At 42.2% G+C, this 25,904-nt stretch overlaps 2 gene segments (V, D, J or C); one reads left to right on the top strand and one right to left on the bottom strand.

Annotated features, from left to right (window-relative positions):
• Positions 1–2,234, top strand: part of LOC309870878 (immunoglobulin kappa variable 4-1-like) — a 49,817-nt gene extending 47,583 nt beyond the window's left edge. Inside the window, exons 3-4 of the V gene segment in view lie at positions 1,647–1,744; positions 1,951–2,234.
• The window catches only part of LOC309870877 (immunoglobulin kappa light chain-like), a 613,762-nt gene that overhangs the window by 74,729 nt on the left and 513,129 nt on the right, over positions 1–25,904 (bottom strand).

Raw genomic sequence — 25,904 nt, 5'->3', positions numbered from 1 at the left:
GGTGAGGTGGGGTGTTGTAAGTACCTCATATGAGGTCAAGTGGCCTTATTCTCATTTGTTGCCTACTATTCCCTTCCTATATGTGTAGATTCCTTTTCCCTTCTGTTTCTATTGGTTTTTCTATAATAATAAAGTTTTCTTTCCTTTTTGAAGCCGAAACAGACCTGTGGTCAATCTTTTGTGCAGCACAGGTGGGGTCTCTGTGTTGTGATAAGGGCTACTGATGTAGATATTCATCACACTAAAAAATACCTTGGCAGCAACATCTAAATGGACATTGACCACTCCACTGGTTGCCCTGGCCTACTTCCGTTGACACATAAAATTAACTATCAACAGGGGCAAATTGAGGGGCGGAGTTTGGGGAGAATCGACCCTTTGTGAGGGTGACATGTGGCTCCCCAGGTAGGATCTACATGATTCAGGCTCTACCTGGGTCTTAGGAAATGGCTCATATCACGAAGTGGTGCAGCAACCACAGCGACACATGGAACAGCCAGGGTGCCACGTGACAGAGGAAGCCTCAGAGGAAAGACGGCAGAAGTTTTGTAGCTGGACTTGCAGTGCGCCCGAAGCCTCCACAGCCTCTGCCCTCCTCATAGGGACTACATGCTCTGCGTCTTAAGGGAATCGCACCCCTGCCTCTGTTTAAGAAGAAACAGCAGGACGAGGAACAGGTGCAGGGAAGTTTATATGGTACCCAAGCAACCCTGTGCTGACTTCTCAATCCACTGGAGGGAACTGAAATTTCTTGAAGGCAACTAGATTTCATTCATTAGTAAATTCAACACAAAACAGAAATATTGAACTGAAAAGATAGAATAACTGAAAATCAGGGTTCAGACTTCCCCTAGGTCCAATGAAGGTCCCACATGTCTCCCTTAGTGAGGAAATTCTGGGCCTGTCTTCCATCTATTCCATCTCTCTGGCCCTTGCACAGCTCCAGGACCCAAGGTCAAGTTTTTACCTCATCCTTACCCATCTGCAGGAGAAAAATGGCTTCAGAGCTCGATGTTTTCCAGTCAGTTTTTATAAAAGGTTGGACCCAAAGTTCTCCACTTTCTTTTTGTGACTTCCAATTCTTTTGCCCCTCCCTGTCTCCCATTATTTGGTTCCCAGCCTATTTTGTTATTTTATCACATTTAAAAAAATTATTTATTTATTTGACAGAGATCACAAGTAGGCAGAGAGGCAGGCAGAGAGAGCAGGGAAAGCAGGCTTTCCACTGAGCAGAGAGCCTGATGCAGGGCTTGATCCCAGGACCCTGAGATCATGATCTGAGCGAAAGGCAGAGGTTTAACCCACTGGCCACCCAGGTGCTCCTTACCACAGTTTTTGATATGAAGAGCCAATGTCATCATTTCTGGAAACTGAACCCATTTAAAGACATTTTTAAATTGAAAATGGAAGCTCTTCATTCAATCTTGTAGCAGTTTGTCATTTTAGAACTAAGTTGTTCTCAGAGCTTCTAAGTTGACTTTTGTCTGTTCGTGTCATACAACTCTATTTTGGAGTTAGTTTTGGCTCCTTACATTTCCACTGGGTACTTTCACAATCCACTGCTTGTGAGATTTGCTTCTGTTCTCCCTGACTGCTTTGCATAAGCCCCTGTAGGCCCAGACCATGGGCTCAGGCTGTATAAAAAGGGCCTTTGCTATGTGAGCTGAGCTGCGTCAGGCAGGCAGGGACAGCAAGATGGCGTTACAGAGGCAGGTCCTCCTGTCCTTGTTGCTGTGGGTCTCAGGTGAGAAGCTGAAAAGTGCCAAAATCCTTCTGGAGTAGTGTCATTTTAATCAACTTTTTAAGATATATAATGAGAAACACTGGTTATTTCCAAAATAGACCCAATGATGTACTGCCATGTGGTACCATTAGGAAGCACATTTGCAATGATATATTTCAGCGTGACTGGGATAAAGTGTGTCTGTATCACCATTTTTCTGATTGCAGGTGCCCATGGGGACATTACGATGACTCAGTCTCCAGGCTCGCTGGCTGTGTCTCCAGGTCAACGGATCACCATGAACTGCAGAGCCAGTCAGGGTGTTTATAGCAATGTAGCCTGGTACCAGCAGAAACCTGGGCAGGCTCCCAGGCTCCTCATCTATGCTGCATCCAGCAGGGCCACGGGCATCCCAGACCGGTTCAGCGGCAGTGGGTCTGGGACAGACTTCACCCTCACCATCAGCAACCTCCAGGCCGAAGATGTGGGGGACTATTACTGTCAGCAGTATTATAGCTATCCATCCACAGTGCTTCAGCCTCGAACACAAACTGCTCCCTGGGGCCACGGGTCAGTGAGGCTCTGCTGCACCAGCTGCTTATTTCCCGCTCAACCCTGAAACTGTCTGTTCCCCTATCTGCCTGAGAAGTCACTTCTCCTGACTTACTGCTTGCAGGACTTGTAAGGCCCAGCAGAAAATGATGGGGACTTGATGCCCGCTCTGTCTCACATGCCTGAGATCATGACCTGAGCCAAAACCAAGAGTCGGACGATCAACAGACTGAGCCACCCAGGCGCTCTGATGCCCTCACTCTTCAACCCTGTCACTTTAGGAACATGGGATGCTGTGCCTCAGCACCTTTTTTCCACCACTTGTCACCTTTTTCTTTAAAGTCTTCCCTTGGGCATTCAGGTGTAATCTTGTGACTGAAGGAAATCAGGGCTCTAAGTGTGCCATAACTTGAGTCCCATGTAAATGAGCATGTCCCAGTCTGTGTGAATATGGAGACATTTTGAGCATCTTAGTATTATTTCCTCACCTCCTTCTGAAATATAGGGGTTGATGCACTTTAGCTTTGGGAAAGATAGCAGCAAACCTGGTCAGTGTGCTCTAAATACCTTTACCTACAAAACAGCTTCTCTTAATAATTAGAAATCTACTTCAAGGATCACTGTTAAAGGATCCATTTCTCTCATTCAAGGTATGTTTTCTGAGGGCTTCCTCTGAGTCCAGAGCAAAGACATCTGCTTTCGTCCCAGCTGGGAGAGCCAGGCGAAAATCAGCGACATCAGTATACATTTACTGTGTTCTGTTGGAGGGGCTATAAAGAAAAATGAAGGAAGAAAGGGAATAAAAGAGTAAGGGAATAAGTGAGTAAGAGTGAGCAGAAGCTTAAAATCAGATGATGTATTAAAATATTATCATACTGAGAATATCACAAACTTTGTTAGGTCAAAAATGTATGTAATTGTGTTGCCACAAATATGCCTCAGGTTTCTGACCCTCATGCTGACTAACTGTTCCTGACCCCCACACACAAGCCAGGAGTGTCAGGTTGAGGTTCATGGCAGCTCTGCCTGCCAGCTCACTGCTCAGCCCACAGGCTGATCATGTCCCTTCCCCAGCTGGTTGTGCCCCGTTGAGACTATTGCTGCCAAGGGACCAGGATCTGGTCCACAGCACTCAGCTGCACGTTACTGCCCTGAGTTCCCCAGCACCTGCCTCTGACACCAGCTCAGAGCCTCTGCTGTGCCCGCTCTCTGCTCAGGCAACAAACGTGCCCAGTGGGGACCGCCAAACAGAGAGGTTTGTGTTTGGGGCTGAACCACTGTGGGAGGAGCATGTGTACCTTGATAGCAGTAATAAACTCCCACATCATCAGCCTCCACCTTGCTGATTCTCAGGGTGAAATCTGTCCCTGACCCGCTGCCACTGAACCTGTCTGGGACCCCAGTGTAACGGTTGGAAACCTTGTAGATCAGGCCCTGTGGGGACTGGCCTGGCTTCTGCTGGAACCAACTCAAGTACGTGTTTCCATCACTGTGTACGAGACTCTGACTGGCCCTGCAGGAGATGGAGGCCGGCTCTCCGGGGGTGACGGACAGTGAGAGTGGAGTCTGTGTCAGCACGACCTCCCCGCTGGATCCTACAACAATGAGAGATAAGTACAGGTTATGGAGAAACATTATGAGCCATTATTATGAATTAAGATTTCATTTATATTAGGCTAAATCACATTTTGTGATTAGATTCCTACTGTAAATATATCCAGTTTCCATGGATAACCCGAGAATTGCAGGGCACCGAGTGGCCACAATTTTTTTTTCAGCATCTTACTAAAACACTGTTCTTTGTTCCCTTTAATTTCTCATAATTTTCATGGATTTCAAAGTTAAATTCCCCTCTTAGAGGGCAATCTTACCCCTGGACAGAGTACAGATAGGGAGTAACAGCACCCAGATAGCTCACCCTCCCCACCCCAATCTCCCATCTCCTCCCTCCTCTGCTTTTACCTGGGACCCAGAGCATCAGCAGCCCCAGGAGCTGAGAAGGGAACCTCATTTTGAGATGCTGAACTGATGAGTCTTAGTAAGTAAACACAAGTTCAGAGCTGACCTTTATGTCAGACTTCCAAGGTAAGGTCCTCCCCAGAGGACAATATGCAAATCTTGTGGTGTGTGTGGCAGAGAGGAAAGAGGTCCCTCTCCTGAGAGAGCATTAACTTAAAATGGCTTCTGTGTTTGCAGGGAAACTAACAGAGACAAATTCCCTACTGCCTATGTGGGAAGCAGAATCTCTGTGATAATCAGGATCTGTGGCAGGACACAGTGGTCATAGCCCTGCTTTCTGAGAAAGCTCCAGAGACCCTGACTATATAGGCATGCAAGTCCAAAGGCCATTTCTGGCAGGCGAATGGCCATCCTGGCTGGATTCCTGTCAGCTAATGTCCAGGAGGAAACAGATCCCACTCCAGCTGATTAGCCCGCAATCTCCAGATCCCAGAATAAACTGGAGAGAGATCAGGAGTCTCTGGGATCTGCTGTTTCCAGGTTAATGGTTTAGGCAATTTATTAATGAGTTATTAATGAATTAAACTCACCTTGGGACCTCATGAATTATCTACTCTTTGAGAACATGAAAGTGAGAGGAGCTTGACAGGTAGAAAAGAATCTCTCACTTACACAAGGAGAACTCATAGTCCTGCAGAAGAGAATAGGAAAGAAAACAGAATTATAAGCTTCAGGCAATGTATGAAGTATGTGGTAACTGATTGTTACAGTGCATTGTGTCCCCAGAGAGACTGATAGTAGGCAAGACACAGATGATAGAACATACATACCATATGGTACATATTAGATAAGGTGGACACACTCACACACACACCATATCAAACAGAGTGATTTCTTAAGTCAACACTGTCTACGTGGATGGACAGGATGAATATTGTTTCCCCTTCCCATACAGAGGCTTCCTCATCATGTGTAACCAATTTCTGTTAGGGGGTCTTGTTCCTTGTTGGACAATAAAAGTGACTTCATCAATGTTGGTCACTGCACACCACACAGAAATGATCAGCATCTGTAAAGGATGTAAGAAGAACCTCCATGAGGTCCAGGACTCTAGGAGTCTCTAATCTTGACCAACATCACCTTAAGGAGCAGGGACTTATACACAGGGGGTTTGTTGCACTTTTCTCTCTTTGCTAGGGGAAGTCCCTTTGGAATTCATAAAACTGGAAGCCCATGTGTCATTTGTGTCCCTTGGGATGATTCTCTTGCTACTTTGTTTATATGAGTCCATTATTCTGGGGTCAGGGTGTGTGGGTGGGGAGTGTGATGCTATTATACATTCTGTAGGACTCGATCTATACATTTTCTCAGCCAAACAGCAGAAACTTAATAATGCTTTGTTGAAGTTGAGAGACAACATACCTGTGTCCGGACTGAGTCCAAATGGAAGTTCTCTCTGCCATACAACAGAGGGAGGGTCTCCAACAGGAGGTCTGTTGGGTAGATTCTTGGGACCTGTGACTGATATGGGTCACCGTTTCTAAATAACTGCAAATACTCACCCACTAGAGGATGAATGCACAGAGAGTAATTTTGGCTCCAGGCAGCTCACATATATATGTGAATGTGTTGATCTTCTGACTTTTTTAGTTATTTTTGAACCTTGTGAAGCAGGTCACTTATGAGAGTCAATGATCAAGATATTTCAAAGCCCTGGTCTCCATATACGTCATCTGAATTCCTTCCCAATATTGTCATTTCTCTTCTTTGTTCTTTTTGAAGAAGTAAATAACTAAATGACTTTTGTAGGACCGAAATTCATGTGAGTCCTTTGAAGAAATGAGAGCAATGTCTTATGTCGTATGTGAAGGTTATTCTTGTATCGATGCTAATCCTTGGTCAGGGCCCCCAGTCACCACACTCTAATCGGAGAAAGTGAGACAAAAGTTCCCTTTGAGCAGAGGCCACTTCAAATCCCTCTATTTAATAAACTTTTAACTCTGTGTAGCAATTTGCATCCCCAACCCCATAGTGTCTCCTGTGAGGGATGGAACTTCTGTCCCGAGGAGTTCTCATGGACTCCTACAGCTTTCTTGTCAGTTCACAAATACTCTTCCCCTGCTTTAATTTGAGATGGACTGATTCTTTGTTTTTGTATTTTCTTTTTCTCTGCAGAAAGTTTGCTCCCTTGTCTCCCACACCAGAGCACTGCTTTCCCCAATATATCCTTCTAACAGAGAGTTCTCTCATCAGGGTAGAGAGGACACATTCTGAGCCCCAAGTTCCTTAGGGAAAATAAGGAAGCAAGATTTTCTCAGTACATCTATGGTGAAACCTTAAGGTCTTTCCTTTGAGAACTGGCCTTCCCCTGAGACAATGTGCTTGAGAGTAGGAACTGACTTGGGTCTAAGAACTGAGTCAGAAGCTGTGACTTTAGGCTTCAGCAACCCTGAACTAGAGTTTGCCAGTTAGAGAGACAAAATACTCTGAGGGTCAGCATATTGACTTAATTTCTAATAGATGTGCTCAATTATCTACTGCCACATTCTCTCTTTCTGACATCATTCTGTCCCTGTGCATTTTGGAAAATGGACAGCTTCTGCCTGTGCAGGTTATTCTGACCATGTGGTCTGTTCTACTCTCTGACGTCACTGGTCACACTCATTGTTCCCCGGAAAGCAGACTCACATCGAATATAACATGTGCAGTACTGGCTGGGGAATGTTCTTGACATCACCACCTCTGGAAAGAGAATGCAGGATTGGGCAGAGGTGGAGTGGAACTTGGATGCATTAGAATAAAAGGCTAAGCTAGCTCCCTGTGGGATGCAGCCCTGCAGTTGTCCTCCAGAGTGGACCTGCCTGGGGATACACGGGTTAGATCCTTCCTGAGGGTATCATCGCTTCCTCTCCTGCTGTACCATCATGCATGCGTGATGCACATGTAGAGGCACAGGTATTTCCATAGTCGTTCCTCCTTTCTCCTCATTTTCCCTCACTTTCATTTTTATTTTTATTTTTATTTTTATTTTTTTTTATTTTTTTTTTAAGATTTTATTTATTTATTTGACAGAGAGAAATCACAAGTAGATGGAGAGAGGCAGGCAGAGAGAAAGAGAGGGAAGCAGGCTCCCTGCTGAGCAGAGAGCCCGATGCGGGACTCGATCCCAGGACCCTGAGATCATGACCCGAGCCAAAGGCAGCGGCTCAACCCACTGAGCCACCCAGGCGCCCCATTTTTATTTTATTTTTATTTTTATTTTCACATACATTCTTTATGGAATGTATAGAGTCTATCACATTATTTTTGTCATCACTCTGGGACTTTGGATTTTTATTGAAGAAATTTAATTTTTAATTTTTATTTTTATTATAATAAATATATATTATATTATATTATATTATATATTTTATTATAATAAATATATTTTATTTTTTTGATTTATTTATTTGATTTTTTGATTTATTTTAATTTTTATTGAAGGAATTTTTAATGTTTCTGACAGGAAAGTAAAATGACTTTGGCTTTGTTTTTTTTTTTTAATTTTTAATTTTTTATAAACATATATTTTTATCCCCAGGGGTACAGGTCTGTGAATCACCAGGTTTACACACTTCACAGCACTCACCAAAGCACATACCCTCCCCAATGTCCATAATCCCACCCCCTTCTCCCAAACCCCCTCCCCCCAGCAACCCTCAGTTTGTTTTGTGAGATTCAGAGTCACTTATGGTTTGTCTCCCTCCCAATCCCATCTTGTTTCATTGATTCTTTTCCTACCCACTTAAGCCCCCATGTTGCATCACCACTTCCTCATATCAGGTAGATCATATGATAGTTGTCTTTCTCTGCTTGACTTATTTCGCTAAGCATGATACGCTCTAGTTCCATCCATGTTGTCGCAAATGGCAAGATTTCATTTCTTTTGATGGTTGCATAGTATTCCATTGTGTATATATACCACATCTTCTTGATCCATTCATCTGTCGATGGACATCTAGGTTTTTCCATAGTTTGGCTATTGTGGACATTGCTGCTATAAACATTCGGGTGCACGTGCCCCTTTGGATCACTACGTTTGTATCTTTAGGGTAAATACCCAATAGTGCAATTGCTGGGTCATAGGGCAGTTCTATTTTCAACATTTTGAGGAACCTCCATGCTGTTTTCCAGAGTGGCTGCACCAGCCTGCATTCCCACCAACAGTGTAGGAGGGTTCCCCTTTCTCTGCATCCTCGTCAGCATCTGTCATTTCCTGACTTGTTGATTTTAGCCATTCTGACTGGTGAGAGGTGATATCTCATTATGGTTTTGATTTGTATTTCCCTGATGCCGAGTGATATGGAGCACTTTTTCATGTGTCTGTTGGCCATCTGGATGTCTTCTTTGCAGAAATGTCTGTTCATGTCCTCTGCCCATTTCTTGATTGGATTATTTGTTCTTTGGGTGTTGAGTTTGCTAAGTTCTTTATAGATTCTGGACACTAGTCCTTTTTCTGATATGTCGTTTCTTCTCCCATTCTGTCAGTTGTCTTCTGATTTTGTTAACTGTTTCCTTTGCTGTGCAAAAGCTTTTGATCTTGATGAAATCCCAATAGTTCATTTTTGCCCTTGCTTCCCTTGCCTTTGGCGTTGTTCCTAGGAAGATGTTGCTGCGGCTGAGGTCAAAGAGGTTGCTGCCTGTGTTCTCCTCAAGGATTTTGATGGATTCCTTTCGCACATTGAGGTCCTTCATCCATTTTGAGTCTATTTTTGTGTGTGGTGTAAGGAATTGGTCCAATTTCATTTTTCTGCATGTGGCTGTCCAGTTTTCCCAGCACCATTTATTGAAGAGGCTGTCTTTTTTCCATTGGACAGTCTTTCCTGCTTTGTCGAAGATTAGTTGACTGTAGAGTTGAGGGTCTATTTCTGGGCTCTCTATTTTGTTCCATTGATCTATGTGTCTGTTTTTGTGCCACTACCATGCTGTCTTGATGATGACAGCTTTGTAATAGAGCTTGAAGTCCGGAATTGTGATGCCACCAACGTTGGCTTTCTTTTTCAATATCCCTTTGGCTATTCGAGGTCTTTTCTGGTTCCATATAAATTTTAGAATTATTTGTTCCATTTCTTTGAAAAAGATGGATGGTACTTTGATAGGAATTGCATTAAATGTGTAGATTGCTTTAGGTAGCATAGACATTTTCACAATATTTATTCTTCCAATCCAGGAGTATGGAACATTTTTCCATTTCTTTGTGTCTTCCTCAATTTCTTTCATGAGTACTTTATAGTTTTCTGAGTATAGATTCTGTGCCTCTTTGGTTAGGTTTATTCCTAGGTATCTTATGGTTTTGGGTGCAATTGTAAATGGGATTGACTCCTTAATTTCTCTTTCTTCTGTCTTGCTGTTGGTGTAGAGAAATGCAACTGGTTTCTGTGCATTGATTTTATATCCTGACACTTTACTGAATTCCTGTATCAGTTCTAGCAGTTTTGGAGTGGAGTCTTTTGTGTTTTCCACATATAGTATCATATCATCTGCGAAGAGTGATAATTTGACTTCTTCTTTGCCGATTTGGATGCCTTTAATTTCCTTTTGTTGTCTGATTGCTGAGGCTAGGACCTCTAGTACTATGTTGAATAGCCGTGGTGATAATGGACATCCCTGCCGTGTTCCTGACCTTAGCGGAAAAGCTTTCAGTTTTTCTCCATGGAGAATGATATTTGTGGTGGGTTTTTCATAGATGGCTTTGATGATATTGAGGTATGTGCCCTCTATCCCTACACTTTGAAGAGTTTTGATCAGGAAGGGATGCTGTATTTTGTCAAATGCTTTTTCAGCATCTATTGAGAGTATTATATGTTTCTTGTTCTTTCTTTTATTGATGTGTTGTATCACACTGAGTGATTTGCGGATGTTGAACCAACCTTGCAGCCCTGGAATAAATCCCACTTGGTCATGGTGAATAATCCTTTTAATGTACTGTGGAATCCCATTGGCTAGTATTTTGTTGAGTATTTTCGCATCTGTGTTCATCAAGGATATTGGTCTATAGCTCTCTTTTTTGATGGGGTCCTTGTCTGGTTTTGGGATCAAGGTCATGCTGGCCTCATAAAATGAGTTTGGAAGTTTTCCTACCATTTCTATTTTTTGGAACAGTTTCAGGAGAATAGGAATTAGTTCTTCTTTAAATGTTTGGTAGAATTCCCCCGGGAAGCCGTCTGGCCCTGGGCTTTTGTTTGTTTGGAGATTTTTAATGACTGTTTCAATCTCCTTACTGGTTATGGGTCTGTTCAGGCTTTCTATTTCTTCCTGGTTCAGTTGTGGTAGTTTATATGTTTCTAGGAATGCATCCATTTCTTCCAGATTGTCAAATTTATTGGTGTAGAGTTGCTCATAGTATGTTCTTATAATAGTTTGTATTTCTTTGGTGTTAGTTGTGATTTCTCCTCTTTCATTCATGATTTTATTTACTTGGGTCCTTTCTCTTTTCTTTTTGATATTCTGGCCAGGGGTTTATCGATTTTATTAATTCTTTCAAAGAACCAACTCCTAGTTTCGTTGATTTGTTCTATTGTATTTTTGGTTTTTATTTCATTGATTTCTGCTCTGATCTTCATGATTTCTCTTCTCCTGCTGGGCTTAGGGTTTCTTTCTTGTTCTTTCTCCAGCTCCTTTAGGTGTAGGGTTAGGTTGTGTAACTGAGACCTTTCTTGTTTCTTGAGAAAGGCTTGTACCGCTATATATTTTCCTCTCAGGACTGCCTTTGTTGTGTCCCACAGATTTTGAACCGTTGTATTTTCATTATCATTTGTTTCCATGATTTTTTTCAGTTCTTCTTTAATTTCCCGGTTGACCCATTCATTCTTTAAAAGGATGCTGTTTAGTCTCCATGTATTTGGGTTCTTTTCAAACTTCCTTTTGTGGTTGAGTTCTAGCTTTAGAGCATTGTGGTCTGAAAATATGCAGGGAATGATCCCAATCTTTTGATACCGGTTGAGTCCTGATTTAGGACCGAGGATGTGATCTATTCTGGAGAATGTTCCATGTGCACTAGAGAAGAATGTGTATTCTGTTGCTTTGGGATGAAATGTTCTGAATATATCTGTGATGTCCATCTGGTCCAGTGTGTCATTTAAGGCCTGTTTGTCATTCTTTTGCTCAGCTTCTTTATTCTCTGTCATTTGGTCTTCTATATCACTAATTCTTTCTTCTGCCTCATTTATCCTAGCAGTGAGAGCCTCCATTTTTGATTGCACCTCATTAATAGCTTCTTTGATTTCCACTTGGTTAGATTTTAGTTCTTTTATTTCTCCAGAAAGGGCTTTTATATCTCTCGAGAGGGTTTCTCTAATATCTTCCATGCCTTTTTCGAGCCCGGCTAGAACCTTGAGAATTGTCATTCTGAACTCTAGATCTGACATATTACCAATGTCTGTATTGATTAGGTCCCTAGCCTTCGGTACTGCCTCTTGTTCTTTTTTTTGTGTTGAAGTTTTCCGTCTTGTCATTTTGTCCAGATAAGAGTATATGAAGGAGCAAGTAAAATACTAAAAGGGTGGCAACAACCCCAGGAAAATATGTTTTAACCAAATTAGAAGAGATCCCAAATCGTGAGGGGGGAGAAAGGGGATAAAAAGAGGTTCAAAAAGGAAGAACGAAATAAAAAAGAAAAGAATTAAAAAAAAGAAATCAAATAAGAATATAAAGAAGAAAAAAATATATAAGATAAAGTAGTTAAAAAACACTAAAAAAGGAAAAAGGTAAAAGTTAAAAAAAATTTAACCAGAAGGCGAGAAAAAAACCAAAAAATGAAAAAGAAAAAAATTAAATTAACTGCAAGACTAAAAAAAATCACAGGGAAAAAGCCATGAGTTCCGTGCTTTGCTTTCTCCTCCTCTCGAATTCTGCTGCTCTCCTTGTTATTGAAACCGCATTCCTTGGTAGGTGAACTTGGTCTCAGCTGAATTTCTTGTTGATCTTCTGGGGGGGAGGGGCATGGTGTAGTGATTCTCAAGTGTCTTTGCCCCAGGCAGAATTGCACCGCCCTTATCAGGGGCCAGGGTGAGTAATCCGCTCTGGTTTGCTTTCAGGAGCTTTTGTTCCCTGAGTGCTTTCCGTAGAGTTCCAGAGGACGGGAATACAAATGGCGGCCTCCTGGTCTCCGGCCGGAGGAGCTGAGAGCCCAGGGCCCCACTCCTCAGTGCGCCCTCAGAGAACCGCGCCCAGTTACTCCCGTCTGCCTGACCTCCGGCCGCGCTCCGAGCTCACCGAGCCTGCGATCGGTTCAAGGTAACACGGAGCTGTGAGCTTACTGTCGGCTCTGTCTCTGTAGCCGGCTTTCCCGTTCCAATACCCGCAAGCTCTGCGACACTCAGACACCCGGGATCCTTCTGTGACCCTGCGGGACCTGAGGCCACGCTGACCCCGTGTGGGCTTCACCCCGGTTTAGCCTCTGGAGTGATGTCCCTCAGTGGAACAGACTTTTAAAAGTCCTGATTTTGTGCGCGGTTGCTCCGCCGCTTGCCGGGAGCCGGCCCCTCCCCCTGGGGTCTATCTTCCCGTTGCTTTGGATTCACTTATCCGCCAGTCCTACCTTTCAGAAAGTGGTTGTTTTCCTGTTTCCAGAAAAGGGGATCTGCCGATGGATTTTCAGGTGTTTGCAATGTTTAGATAAGCTATCTAGCTGATCTCCGGCTAGCTGAAGTAGTCTCAGCCTGCTACTTCTCCGCCATCTTGACTCATCCCCGCCTTGTCATGATTTTCTGATGGTGCACCTAAGGCATGGCCATGAGAGTGACTGATCAAGACTGGGTGGGGAAGAGACAATTGGAGGAGAATCAGCCAAACAACTGAGAGAGCAGGTAATGGAAGGTCATATACTGAAACCACCAGGAATTGTGACAGGCTGTGAGAGGCTCTAGGAGGCGGGAGCTAAAATATTCCAGAAACCAGGAGAGACTTTGGGGCTGGTGTTTGTCTGCCATAAGGGGTGATCCTAGAGTGACGTAGTCTACCTATCTTGATTTCAGACACTGTTCTTCCACTTTATAGGTAGGCCTAGAAGTCTAGAAGAGGCAGAAGGGGGCGACAGAAGCTTGGTGAGCAGGCTGCCAGGGAAACACAGAAGCTCAGGACACTTTTAGAAGAGGCAGGGTCTACTGTGCATCTCAGTGGTTTGGAGGGCGAGTATTGAGGGAGCAGGTGTCCAGGTGGTGAGTTTTCTCTCTCCTGTGTTTCATATTTTTTGTTTCCCTCTCTCTTATAATCTGTTTTTCTGTTCTTTCCAAATTTAAAATGTTTTCTCGTGACTAAAGCAGCCTGCTTTTTGTTCCTGGTTTTGCACTAGAAGTCTTTTTTTTTTTTTTTTTAATGTTAAAAATATGTTGGGGAAAAATGATGCGCATTGTTTCCAGCACAAGGATGGACTGAGATCTAGTGTTTACTCCTTCATGAGATTTTTTTCTATGGATTAAAATTTGAATGGCAAAGTCAGGACCTTGATCTGGATGGATCTACAGATTTTTACATCTTTCTACATATAAACGCAATCATATGATATTTGACTTTTTCTGGACTTACTTCACCTCATAATACCCTATTGGTCTATCCATGCTGTGCCAAATGGCTAGATTTCATTCTTTTTATGGCATAGTAACATTTCATTGTATATATGGACATCATCTTTACAGGATTAGGAGCTTATTCTGCTATGGGTTTACAAGTCTGGGAGCTTGAAGAAAAAGTTTACTAATCATTCTCAGCCATATTTCCTTTGAGGTTAATGTGCATAGAATGTTATCAAAAGAATACAGCACAAAGACAGTTAGTGTAACTGGGAAAGAAGAAATTCAGAGAGTGGGAAAATAAGCAATAATAAGTTATGAACAATATCAAATATTATCCTACTGAAAATATCACAAGCTTTGTTAGATCAAAACTGTATGTAATTGTGTTGCCACAAATATGCCTCAGGTTTCTGACCCTCAGGCTACCTGTTCCTGACCCCCACACACAAGCCAGGAGTGTCAGGTTGAGGTTCATGGCAGCTCTGCCTGCCAGCTCACTGCTCAGCCCACAGGCTGATCATGTCCCTTCCACAGCTGGTTGTGCCCCACTGAGACTATTGCTGCCAAGGGGCCAGGACCTGGTCCAGAGCACTCAGCTGCACATTACTGCCCTTGAGTTCCCCAGCACCTGCCTCTGACACCAGCTCGGAGCCTCTGCTGTGCCGGCTCCCTGCTCAGGCAACACACGTGCCCAGTGGGGACCGCCAAACAGAGAGGTTTGTGTTTGAGGCTGAACCACTGTGGGAGGATCATGTGTATCTTGAAAACAGTAATAAACTCCCACATCATCAGCCTCCACCTTGCTGATTCTCAGGGTGAAATCTGTTCCTGATCCGCTGCCACTGAACCTGTCTGGGACCCCAGTGAAACGGTTGGAAACCTTGTAGATCAGGAGCTGTGGGGACTGGCCTGGCTTCTGCAGGTACCAGTGCAAATAGGTGTTTCCATTACTGTGTACGAGGCTCTGACTGGCCCTGCAGGAGATGGAGACTGGCTCCCCGGGGGTGACTGACAGTGAGAGTGGGGTCTGTGTCAGCACGACCTCCCCGCTGGATCCTACAACAATGAGAGATAAGTACAGGTTATGGATAAACATTATGAGCCATTATTATGAATTACAATTTCATTTATATTAGGCTAAATCATATTTTGTGATTGGATTCCTACTGTAAATATATCCAGTTTCCATGGATAACCCGAGAATTGCAAGGCACCGAGTGGCCACGATTTTTTTTTTTTTCAGTATCTCACTAAAACACTGTTCTTTGTTCCCTTTAATGTCTCATAATTTTCACGGATTTCAAAGTTAAATTCCCCTCTTAGAGGGCAATCTCACCCCTGGACAGAGCACAGATAGGGAGTAACAGCACCTAGTCAGCTCACCCTCCACACCCCAATCTCCCATCTCCTCCCTCCTCTGCTTTTACCTGGGACCCAGAGCATCAGCAGCCCCAGGAGCTGAGAAGGGAGCCTCATTTTGAGATGCTGAACTGATGAGTCCTAGTAAGTAAACACAAGTTCAGAGCTGACCTTTATGTCAGACTTCCAAGGTAAGGTCCTCCCCAGAGGACAATATGCAAATCTTGTGGTGTGTGTGGCAGAGAGGAAAGAGGTCCCTCTCCTGAGAGAGCATTAACTTAAAATAGCTTCTGTGTTTGCAGGGAAACTAACAGAGACAAATTCCCTACTGCCTGTGTGGGAAGCAGGATCTCTCTGTGATAATCAGGATCTGTGGCAGGACACAGTGCTCATAGCCCTGCCTTCTGAGAAAGCTCCAGAGACCTTGACTATACAAGCACGCATGTCCAGAGGCCATCCTGCCTGGATTCCTGTCAGCTAATGTCCAGGAGGAAACAGATCCCACTCCAGCTGATTAGCCCGCAATCTCCAGATCCCAGGATAAACTGGAGAGAGACCAGGAGTCTCTGGGATCTGCTGTTTCCAGGTTAATGGTTTAGGCAATGTATTAATGAGTTATTAATGAATTAAACTCACCCTGGGACCTCGTCAATTATCTACTCTTTGAGAACATGAAAGTGAGAGGAGCTTGACAGGTAGAAAAGAATCTCTCACTTACACAAGGAGAACTCATAGTCCTGCAGAAGAAAATAGGAAAGAAGACAGAATTATAAGCTTCAGGCAATGTATGAAGTATGTGGTAACTGATTGTTACAGTGCATTGTGTACCCTGTCATAGTTCTGTCTCCCTCCCCAGAGAGACTGTTAGTAGGCAAGACACAGATGATAGAACATACATACCATATGGTCCATATCAGATAAGGTGGACACACTCACACACACACCATATCAAACAGAGTGATTTCTTAAGTCAACACTGTCTAAGTGGATGGACAGGATGAATAATGTTTCCCCTTCCCATACAGAGGCTTCCTCATCATGTGTAACCGATTTCTGTTAGGGGGTCTTGTCCCTTGTTAGTTCTGTGTGAGAAGCTGTTGTCTCTCACTGGATTTTATGTTCAGTTCACAGTTCTGAGTCTATAGTTGAAAATGAGATTCTGTAGGTGAGAATAGCAAGTATTGGGATAAAACATCTAGTAATTTGGCGTGACCCTTACCCATGATGGAAATTTTCTGAGGTCTTGGTGAACCACAGTCACTGTGGAACAGGATGCGCGGTCTAAGCTGCCCCAGGCATCAGTTTACCAACCATCCTTCATTTAAGGCTGGGATATAACCTGATGCTTCTGTGTGTGTCAGCCTGATGTAGTTGTTAGTCAGGTGTTGGTGAGTGTTGTGTCAACCTCAAATTACCCAACAACTCAAGTCACTGTCAGGTACACAAAATCCTGGAGAAACTGCAGGAATAGCATTTGTAGTTCTGTTAGATCCCAGGTAAATCAAATCCAAGGTCACACTGAATTGAAGAGTTACTGAATACATGCAAGTCCAGGTAAGATCACACAAGAAATCTCCATCTGAATATCTTCTAGAAAATCCTCCTAGAGTGTGATTTTGTACCATAGTTAGAAGAATTACTATGTAACAATGGTAGTGTTAGTAAACCCTGAACTCAATGGAGGGATTTGGGTGCTGATGACAGGTTGTGAAAGAACTAGGACTAATAGCCCCTGTCCTGTATGTTACTGGTTGTCATTTCGTTTACTCTTTCATGTGTTTTATCCCTTGATCTTTTCTTAGAGTGCTAGTCACGCAATCCTGAATCTTACTCTTGAACATGCCAGCCCACCTAATGAATCCAGCTGGTGAATGATTCAGAAAGTTAAACCAGTGGAAATGAATAAAATCAGAAAAACACCCCAAACGGACAATAAAAGATAATATCATAAATCTTAAGGTGAGCTTGGAAACTATTCATTACACATGTTAAATTAAGAATCACAATATCTAACACTTTGTGTTAAATATACTAAGGAAATCAGAATCACATTACCCATCACCATATGTGAAACCTCAGTGTGTGGAAATTTGGTTGAAAATTATTCATCCATCTTGTTTATTTACTGTGTATCCATTTTGAAACTATTTTTTTGTACAACGTATTCCTACAAATGTTGAACTTCAAAAATATTTCCTACAAAACTTAACATGAAAACTTTAAAAGTCTCCTTCTGTGTTTGGTTGTTTATCTCATAATTTCTTGCCCTGAAATACCTAAAAAATGCAAAAACCTTCTACAGCTTCTTTCTTGACACAGAAGGCTTTGAAATTTTCCTCTACTACCTGTAGACTGATGAAAGACTGTTCCTAATTCCTAAGAGGAGTCTTTATCTCCTGTGTATGTAGGAACTTTGTTGTACCCTGGACAATAAAAGTGACTTCATCAATGTTGGTCACTGCACACCACACAGAAATGATCAGCATCTGTAAAGGATGTAAGAAGAACCTCCATGAGGTCCAGGACTCTAGGAGTCTCTAATCTTGACCAACATCACCTTAAGGAGCAGGGACTTATACACAGGGGGTTTGTTGCACTTTTGTCTCTTTGCTAGGGGAAGTCCCTTTGGAATTCATAAAACTGGAAGCCAATGTGTCATTTGTGTCCCTTGGGATGATTCTCTTGCTACTTTGTTTATGTGAGTCCATTATTCTGGGGTCAGGGTGTGTGGGTGGGGAGTGTGATGCTATTATACATTCTGTAGGACTCGATCTATACATTTTCTCAGCCAAACAGAAGAAACTTAATAATGCTTTGTTGAAGTTGAGAGACAACATACCTGTGTCCGGACTTCCAAATGGAAGTTCTCTCTGCCATACAACAGAGGGAGGGTCTCCAACAGGAGGTCTGTTGGGTAGATTCTTGGGACCTGTGACTGATATGGGTCACCGTTTCTAAATAACTGCAAATACTCACCCACTAGAGGATGAATGCACAGAGAGTAATTTTGGCTCCAGGCAGCTCACATATATATGTGAATGTGTTGATCTTCTGACTTTTTAGTTATTTCTGAACCTTGTGAAGCAGGTCACTTATGAGAGTCAATGATCAAGATATTTCAAAGCCCTGGTCTCCATATACGTCATCTGAATTCCTTCCCAATATTGTCATTTCTCTTCTTTGTTCTTTTTGAAGAAGTAAATAACTAAATGACTTTTGTAGGACCGAAATTCATGTGAGTCCTTTGAAGAAATGAGAGCAATGTCTTATGTCGTATGTGAAGGTTATTCTTGTTATTCCTTCTAACAGAGAGTTCTCTCATCAGGGTAGAGAGGACACATTCTGAGCCCCAAGTTCCTTAGGGAAAATAAGGAAGCAAGATTTTCTCAGTACATCTATGGTGAAACCTTAAGGTCTTTCCTTTGAGAACTGGCCTTCCCCTGAGACAATGTGCTTGAGAGTAGGAACTGACTTGGGTCTAAGAACTGAGTCAGAAGCTGTGACTTTAGGCTTCAGCAACCCTGAACTAGAGTTTGCCAGTTAGAGAGACAAAATACTCTGAGGGTCAGCATATTGACTTAATTTCTAATAGATGTGCTCAATTATCTACTGCCACATTCTCTCTTTCTGACATCATTCTGTCCCTGTGCATTTTGGAAAATGGACAGCTTCTGCCTGTGCAGGTTATTCTGACCATGTGGTCTGTTCTACTCTCTGACGTCACTGGTCACACTCATTGTTCCCCGGAAAGCAGACTCACATCGAATATAACATGTGCAGTACTGGCTGGGGAATGTTCTTGACATCACCACCTCTGGAAAGAGAATGCAGGATTGGGCAGAGGTGGAGTGGAACTTGGATGCATTAGAATAAAAGGCTAAGCTAGCTCCCTGTGGGATGCAGCCCTGCAGTTGTCCTCCAGAGTGGACCTGCCTGGGGATACACGGGTTAGATCCTTCCTGAGGGTATCATCGCTTCCTCTCCTGCTGTACCATCATGCATGCGTGATGCACCTGTAGAGGCACAGGTATTTCCATAGTCGTTCCTCCTTTCTCCTCATTTTCCCTCACTTTCATTTTTATTTTATTTTTATTTTTATTTTCACATACATTCTTTATGGAATGTATAGAGTCTATCACATTATTTTTGTCATCACTCTGGGACTTTGGATTTTTATTGAAGAAATTTAATTTTTAATTTTTATTTTTATTATAATAAATATATATTATATTATATTATATTATATTATATATTTTATTATAATAAATATATTTTATTTTTTTGATTTATTTATTTGATTTTTTGATTTATTTTAATTTTTATTGAAGGAATTTTTAATGTTTCTGACAGGAAAGTAAAATGACTTTGGCTTTGTTTTTTTTTTTTAATTTTTAATTTTTTATAAACATATATTTTTATCCCCAGGGGTACAGGTCTGTGAATCACCAGGTTTACACACTTCACAGCACTCACCAAAGCACATACCCTCCCCAATGTCCATAATCCCACCCCCTTCTCCCAAACCCCCTCCCCCCAGCAACCCTCAGTTTGTTTTGTGAGATTCAGAGTCACTTATGGTTTGTCTCCCTCCCAATCCCATCTTGTTTCATTGATTCTTTTCCTACCCACTTAAGCCCCCATGTTGCATCACCACTTCCTCATATCAGGTAGATCATATGATAGTTGTCTTTCTCTGCTTGACTTATTTCGCTAAGCATGATACGCTCTAGTTCCATCCATGTTGTCGCAAATGGCAAGATTTCATTTCTTTTGATGGTTGCATAGTATTCCATTGTGTATATATACCACATCTTCTTGATCCATTCATCTGTCGATGGACATCTAGGTTTTTCCATAGTTTGGCTATTGTGGACATTGCTGCTATAAACATTCGGGTGCACGTGCCCCTTTGGATCACTACGTTTGTATCTTTAGGGTAAATACCCAATAGTGCAATTGCTGGGTCATAGGGCAGTTCTATTTTCAACATTTTGAGGAACCTCCATGCTGTTTTCCAGAGTGGCTGCACCAGCCTGCATTCCCACCAACAGTGTAGGAGGGTTCCCCTTTCTCTGCATCCTCGTCAGCATCTGTCATTTCCTGACTTGTTGATTTTAGCCATTCTGACTGGTGAGAGGTGATATCTCATTATGGTTTTGATTTGTATTTCCCTGATGCCGAGTGATATGGAGCACTTTTTCATGTGTCTGTTGGCCATCTGGATGTCTTCTTTGCAGAAATGTCTGTTCATGTCCTCTGCCCATTTCTTGATTGGATTATTTGTTCTTTGGGTGTTGAGTTTGCTAAGTTCTTTATAGATTCTGGACACTAGTCCTTTTTCTGATATGTCGTTTCTTCTCCCATTCTGTCAGTTGTCTTCTGATTTTGTTAACTGTTTCCTTTGCTGTGCAAAAGCTTTTGATCTTGATGAAATCCCAATAGTTCATTTTTGCCCTTGCTTCCCTTGCCTTTGGCGTTGTTCCTAGGAAGATGTTGCTGCGGCTGAGGTCAAAGAGGTTGCTGCCTGTGTTCTCCTCAAGGATTTTGATGGATTCCTTTCGCACATTGAGGTCCTTCATCCATTTTGAGTCTATTTTTGTGTGTGGTGTAAGGAATTGGTCCAATTTCATTTTTCTGCATGTGGCTGTCCAGTTTTCCCAGCACCATTTATTGAAGAGGCTGTCTTTTTTCCATTGGACAGTCTTTCCTGCTTTGTCGAAGATTAGTTGACTGTAGAGTTGAGGGTCTATTTCTGGGCTCTCTATTTTGTTCCATTGATCTATGTGTCTGTTTTTGTGCCACTACCATGCTGTCTTGATGATGACAGCTTTGTAATAGAGCTTGAAGTCCGGAATTGTGATGCCACCAACGTTGGCTTTCTTTTTCAATATCCCTTTGGCTATTCGAGGTCTTTTCTGGTTCCATATAAATTTTAGAATTATTTGTTCCATTTCTTTGAAAAAGATGGATGGTACTTTGATAGGAATTGCATTAAATGTGTAGATTGCTTTAGGTAGCATAGACATTTTCACAATATTTATTCTTCCAATCCAGGAGTATGGAACATTTTTCCATTTCTTTGTGTCTTCCTCAATTTCTTTCATGAGTACTTTATAGTTTTCTGAGTATAGATTCTGTGCCTCTTTGGTTAGGTTTATTCCTAGGTATCTTATGGTTTTGGGTGCAATTGTAAATGGGATTGACTCCTTAATTTCTCTTTCTTCTGTCTTGCTGTTGGTGTAGAGAAATGCAACTGGTTTCTGTGCATTGATTTTATATCCTGACACTTTACTGAATTCCTGTATCAGTTCTAGCAGTTTTGGAGTGGAGTCTTTTGTGTTTTCCACATATAGTATCATATCATCTGCGAAGAGTGATAATTTGACTTCTTCTTTGCCGATTTGGATGCCTTTAATTTCCTTTTGTTGTCTGATTGCTGAGGCTAGGACCTCTAGTACTATGTTGAATAGCCGTGGTGATAATGGACATCCCTGCCGTGTTCCTGACCTTAGTGGAAAAGCTTTCAGTTTTTCTCCATGGAGAATGATATTTGTGGTGGGTTTTTCATAGATGGCTTTGATGATATTGAGGTATGTGCCCTCTATCCCTACACTTTGAAGAGTTTTGATCAGGAAGGGATGCTGTATTTTGTCAAATGCTTTTTCAGCATCTATTGAGAGTATTATATGTTTCTTGTTCTTTCTTTTATTGATGTGTTGTATCACACTGAGTGATTTGCGGATGTTGAACCAACCTTGCAGCCCTGGAATAAATCCCACTGGGTCATGGTGAATAATCCTTTTAATGTACTATGGAATCCCATTGGCTAGTATTTTGTTGAGTATTTTCGCATCTGTGTTCATCAAGGATATTGGTCTATAGCTCTCTTTTTTGATGGGGTCCTTGTCTGGTTTTGGGATCAAGGTCATGCTGGCCTCATAAAATGAGTTTGGAAGTTTTCCTACCATTTCTATTTTTTGGAACAGTTTCAGGAGAATAGGAATTAGTTCTTCTTTAAATGTTTGGTAGAATTCCCCCGGGAAGCCGTCTGGCCCTGGGCTTTTGTTTGTTTGGAGATTTTTAATGACTGTTTCAATCTCCTTACTGGTTATGGGTCTGTTCAGGCTTTCTATTTCTTCCTGGTTCAGTTGTGGTAGTTTATATGTTTCTAGGAATGCATCCATTTCTTCCAGATTGTCAAATTTATTGGCGTAGAGTTGCTCATAGTATGTTCTTATAATAGTTTGTATTTCTTTGGTGTTAGTTGTGATTTCTCCTCTTTCATTCATGATTTTATTTACTTGGGTCCTTTCTCTTTTCTTTTTGATATTCTGGCCAGGGGTTTATCGATTTTATTAATTCTTTCAAAGAACCAACTCCTAGTTTCGTTGATTTGTTCTATTGTATTTTTGGTTTTTATTTCATTGATTTCTGCTCTGATCTTCATGATTTCTCTTCTCCTGCTGGGCTTAGGGTTTCTTTCTTGTTCTTTCTCCAGCTCCTTTAGGTGTAGGGTTAGGTTGTGTAACTGAGACCTTTCTTGTTTCTTGAGAAAGGCTTGTACCGCTATATATTTTCCTCTCAGGACTGCCTTTGTTGTGTCCCACAGATTTTGAACCGTTGTATTTTCATTATCATTTGTTTCCATGATTTTTTTCAATTCTTCTTTAATTTCCCGGTTGACCCATTCATTCTTTAAAAGGATGCTGTTTAGTCTCCATGTATTTGGGTTCTTTTCAAACTTCCTTTTGTGGTTGAGTTCTAGCTTTAGAGCATTGTGGTCTGAAAATATGCAGGGAATGATCCCAATCTTTTGATACCGGTTGAGTCCTGATTTAGGACCGAGGATGTGATCTATTCTGGAGAATGTTCCATGTGCACTAGAGAAGAATGTGTATTCTGTTGCTTTGGGATGAAATGTTCTGAATATATCTGTGATGTCCATCTGGTCCAGTGTGTCATTTAAGGCCTGTTTGTCATTCTTTTGCTCAGCTTCTTTATTCTCTGTCATTTGGTCTTCTATATCACTAATTCTTTCTTCTGCCTCATTTATCCTAGCAGTGAGAGCCTCCATTTTTGATTGCACCTCATTAATAGCTTCTTTGATTTCCACTTGGTTAGATTTTAGTTCTTTTATTTCTCCAGAAAGGGCTTTTATATCTCTCGAGAGGGTTTCTCTAATATCTTCCATGCCTTTTTCGAGCCCGGCTAGAACCTTGAGAATTGTCATTCTGAACTCTAGATCTGACATATTACCAATGTCTGTATTGATTAGGTCCCTAGCCTTCGGTACTGCCTCTTGTTCTTTTTTTTGTGTTGAAGTTTTCCGTCTTGTCATTTTGTCCAGATAAGAGTATATGAAGGAGCAAGTAAAATACTAAAAGGGTGGCAACAACCCCAGGAAAATATGTTTTAACCAAATTAGAAGAGATCCCAAATCGTGAGGGGGGAGAAAGGGGATAAAAAGAGGTTCAAAAAGGAAGAACGAAATAAAAAAGAAAAGAATTAAAAAAAAGAAATCAAATAAGAATATAAAGAAGAAAAAAATATATAAGATAAAGTAGTTAAAAAACACTAAAAAAGGAAAAAGGTAAAAGTTAAAAAAAATTTAACCAGAAGGCGAGAAAAAAACCAAAAAATGAAAAAGAAAAAAATTAAATTAACTGCAAGACTAAAAAAAATCACAGGGAAAAAGCCATGAGTTCCGTGCTTTGCTTTCTCCTCCTCTCGAATTCTGCTGCTCTCCTTGTTATTGAAACCGCATTCCTTGGTAGGTGAACTTGGTCTCGGCTGAATTTCTTGTTGATCTTCTGGGGGGGAGGGGCATGGTGTAGTGATTCTCAAGTGTCTTTGCCCCAGGCAGAATTGCACCGCCCTTATCAGGGGCCAGGGTGAGTAATCCGCTCTGGTTTGCTTTCAGGAGCTTTTGTTCCCTGAGTGCTTTCCGTAGAGTTCCAGAGGACGGGAATACAAATGGCGGCCTCCTGGTCTCCGGCCGGAGGAGCTGAGAGCCCAGGGCCCCACTCCTCAGTGCGCCCTCAGAGAACCGCGCCCAGTTACTCCCGTCTGCCTGACCTCCGGCCGCGCTCCGAGCTCACCGAGCCTGCGATCGGTTCAAGGTAACACGGAGCTGTGAGCTTACTGTCGGCTCTGTCTCTGTAGCCGGCTTTCCCGTTCCAATACCCGCAAGCTCTGCGACACTCAGACACCCGGGATCCTTCTGTGACCCTGCGGGACCTGAGGCCACGCTGACCCCGTGTGGGCTTCACCCCGGTTTAGCCTCTGGAGTGATGTCCCTCAGTGGAACAGACTTTTAAAAGTCCTGATTTTGTGCGCAGTTGCTCCGCCGCTTGCCGGGAGCCGGCCCCTCCCCCTGGGGTCTATCTTCCCGTTGCTTTGGATTCACTTATCCGCCAGTCCTACCTTTCAGAAAGTGGTTGTTTTCCTGTTTCCAGAAAAGGGGATCTGCCGATGGATTTTCAGGTGTTTGCAATGTTTAGATAAGCTATCTAGCTGATCTCCGGCTAGCTGAAGTAGTCTCAGCCTGCTACTTCTCCGCCATCTTGACTCATCCCCGCCTTGTCATGATTTTCTGATGGTGCACCTAAGGCATGGCCATGAGAGTGACTGATCAAGACTGGGTGGGGAAGAGACAATTGGAGGAGAATCAGCCAAACAACTGAGAGAGCAGGTAATGGAAGGTCATATACTGAAACCACCAGGAATTGTGACAGGCTGTGAGAGGCTCTAGGAGGCGGGAGCTAAAATATTCCAGAAACCAGGAGAGACTTTGGGGCTGGTGTTTGTCTGCCATAAGGGGTGATCCTAGAGTGACGTAGTCTACCTATCTTGATTTCAGACACTGTTCTTCCACTTTATAGGTAGGCCTAGAAGTCTAGAAGAGGCAGAAGGGGGCGACAGAAGCTTGGTGAGCAGGCTGCCAGGGAAACACAGAAGCTCAGGACACTTTTAGAAGAGGCAGGGTCTACTGTGCATCTCAGTGGTTTGGAGGGCGAGTATTGAGGGAGCAGGTGTCCAGGTGGTGAGTTTTCTCTCTCCTGTGTTTCATATTTTTTGTTTCCCTCTCTCTTATAATCTGTTTTTCTGTTCTTTCCAAATTTAAAATGTTTTCTCGTGACTAAAGCAGCCTGCTTTTTGTTCCTGGTTTTGCACTAGAAGTCTTTTTTTTTTTTTTTTAATGTTAAAAATATGTTGGGGAAAAATGATGCGCATTGTTTCCAGCACAAGGATGGACTGAGATCTAGTGTTTACTCCTTCATGAGATTTTTTTCTATGGATTAAAATTTGAATGGCAAAGTCAGGACCTTGATCTGGATGGATCTACAGATTTTTACATCTTTCTACATATAAACGCAATCATATGATATTTGACTTTTTCTGGACTTACTTCACCTCATAATACCCTATTGGTCTATCCATGCTGTGCCAAATGGCTAGATTTCATTCTTTTTATGGCATAGTAACATTTCATTGTATATATGGACATCATCTTTACAGGATTAGGAGCTTATTCTGCTATGGGTTTACAAGTCTGGGAGCTTGAAGAAAAAGTTTACTAATCATTCTCAGCCATATTTCCTTTGAGGTTAATGTGCATAGAATGTTATCAAAAGAATACAGCACAAAGACAGTTAGTGTAACTGGGAAAGAAGAAATTCAGAGAGTGGGAAAATAAGCAATAATAAGTTATGAACAATATCAAATATTATCCTACTGAAAATATCACAAGCTTTGTTAGA

This window comes from Mustela nivalis (assembly GCF_964662115.1).
Source record: "Mustela nivalis genome assembly, chromosome: 8".
NCBI lineage: Eukaryota > Metazoa > Chordata > Mammalia > Carnivora > Mustelidae > Mustela > Mustela nivalis.
This window is presented reverse-complemented; position numbering and strand designations above follow the sequence as displayed.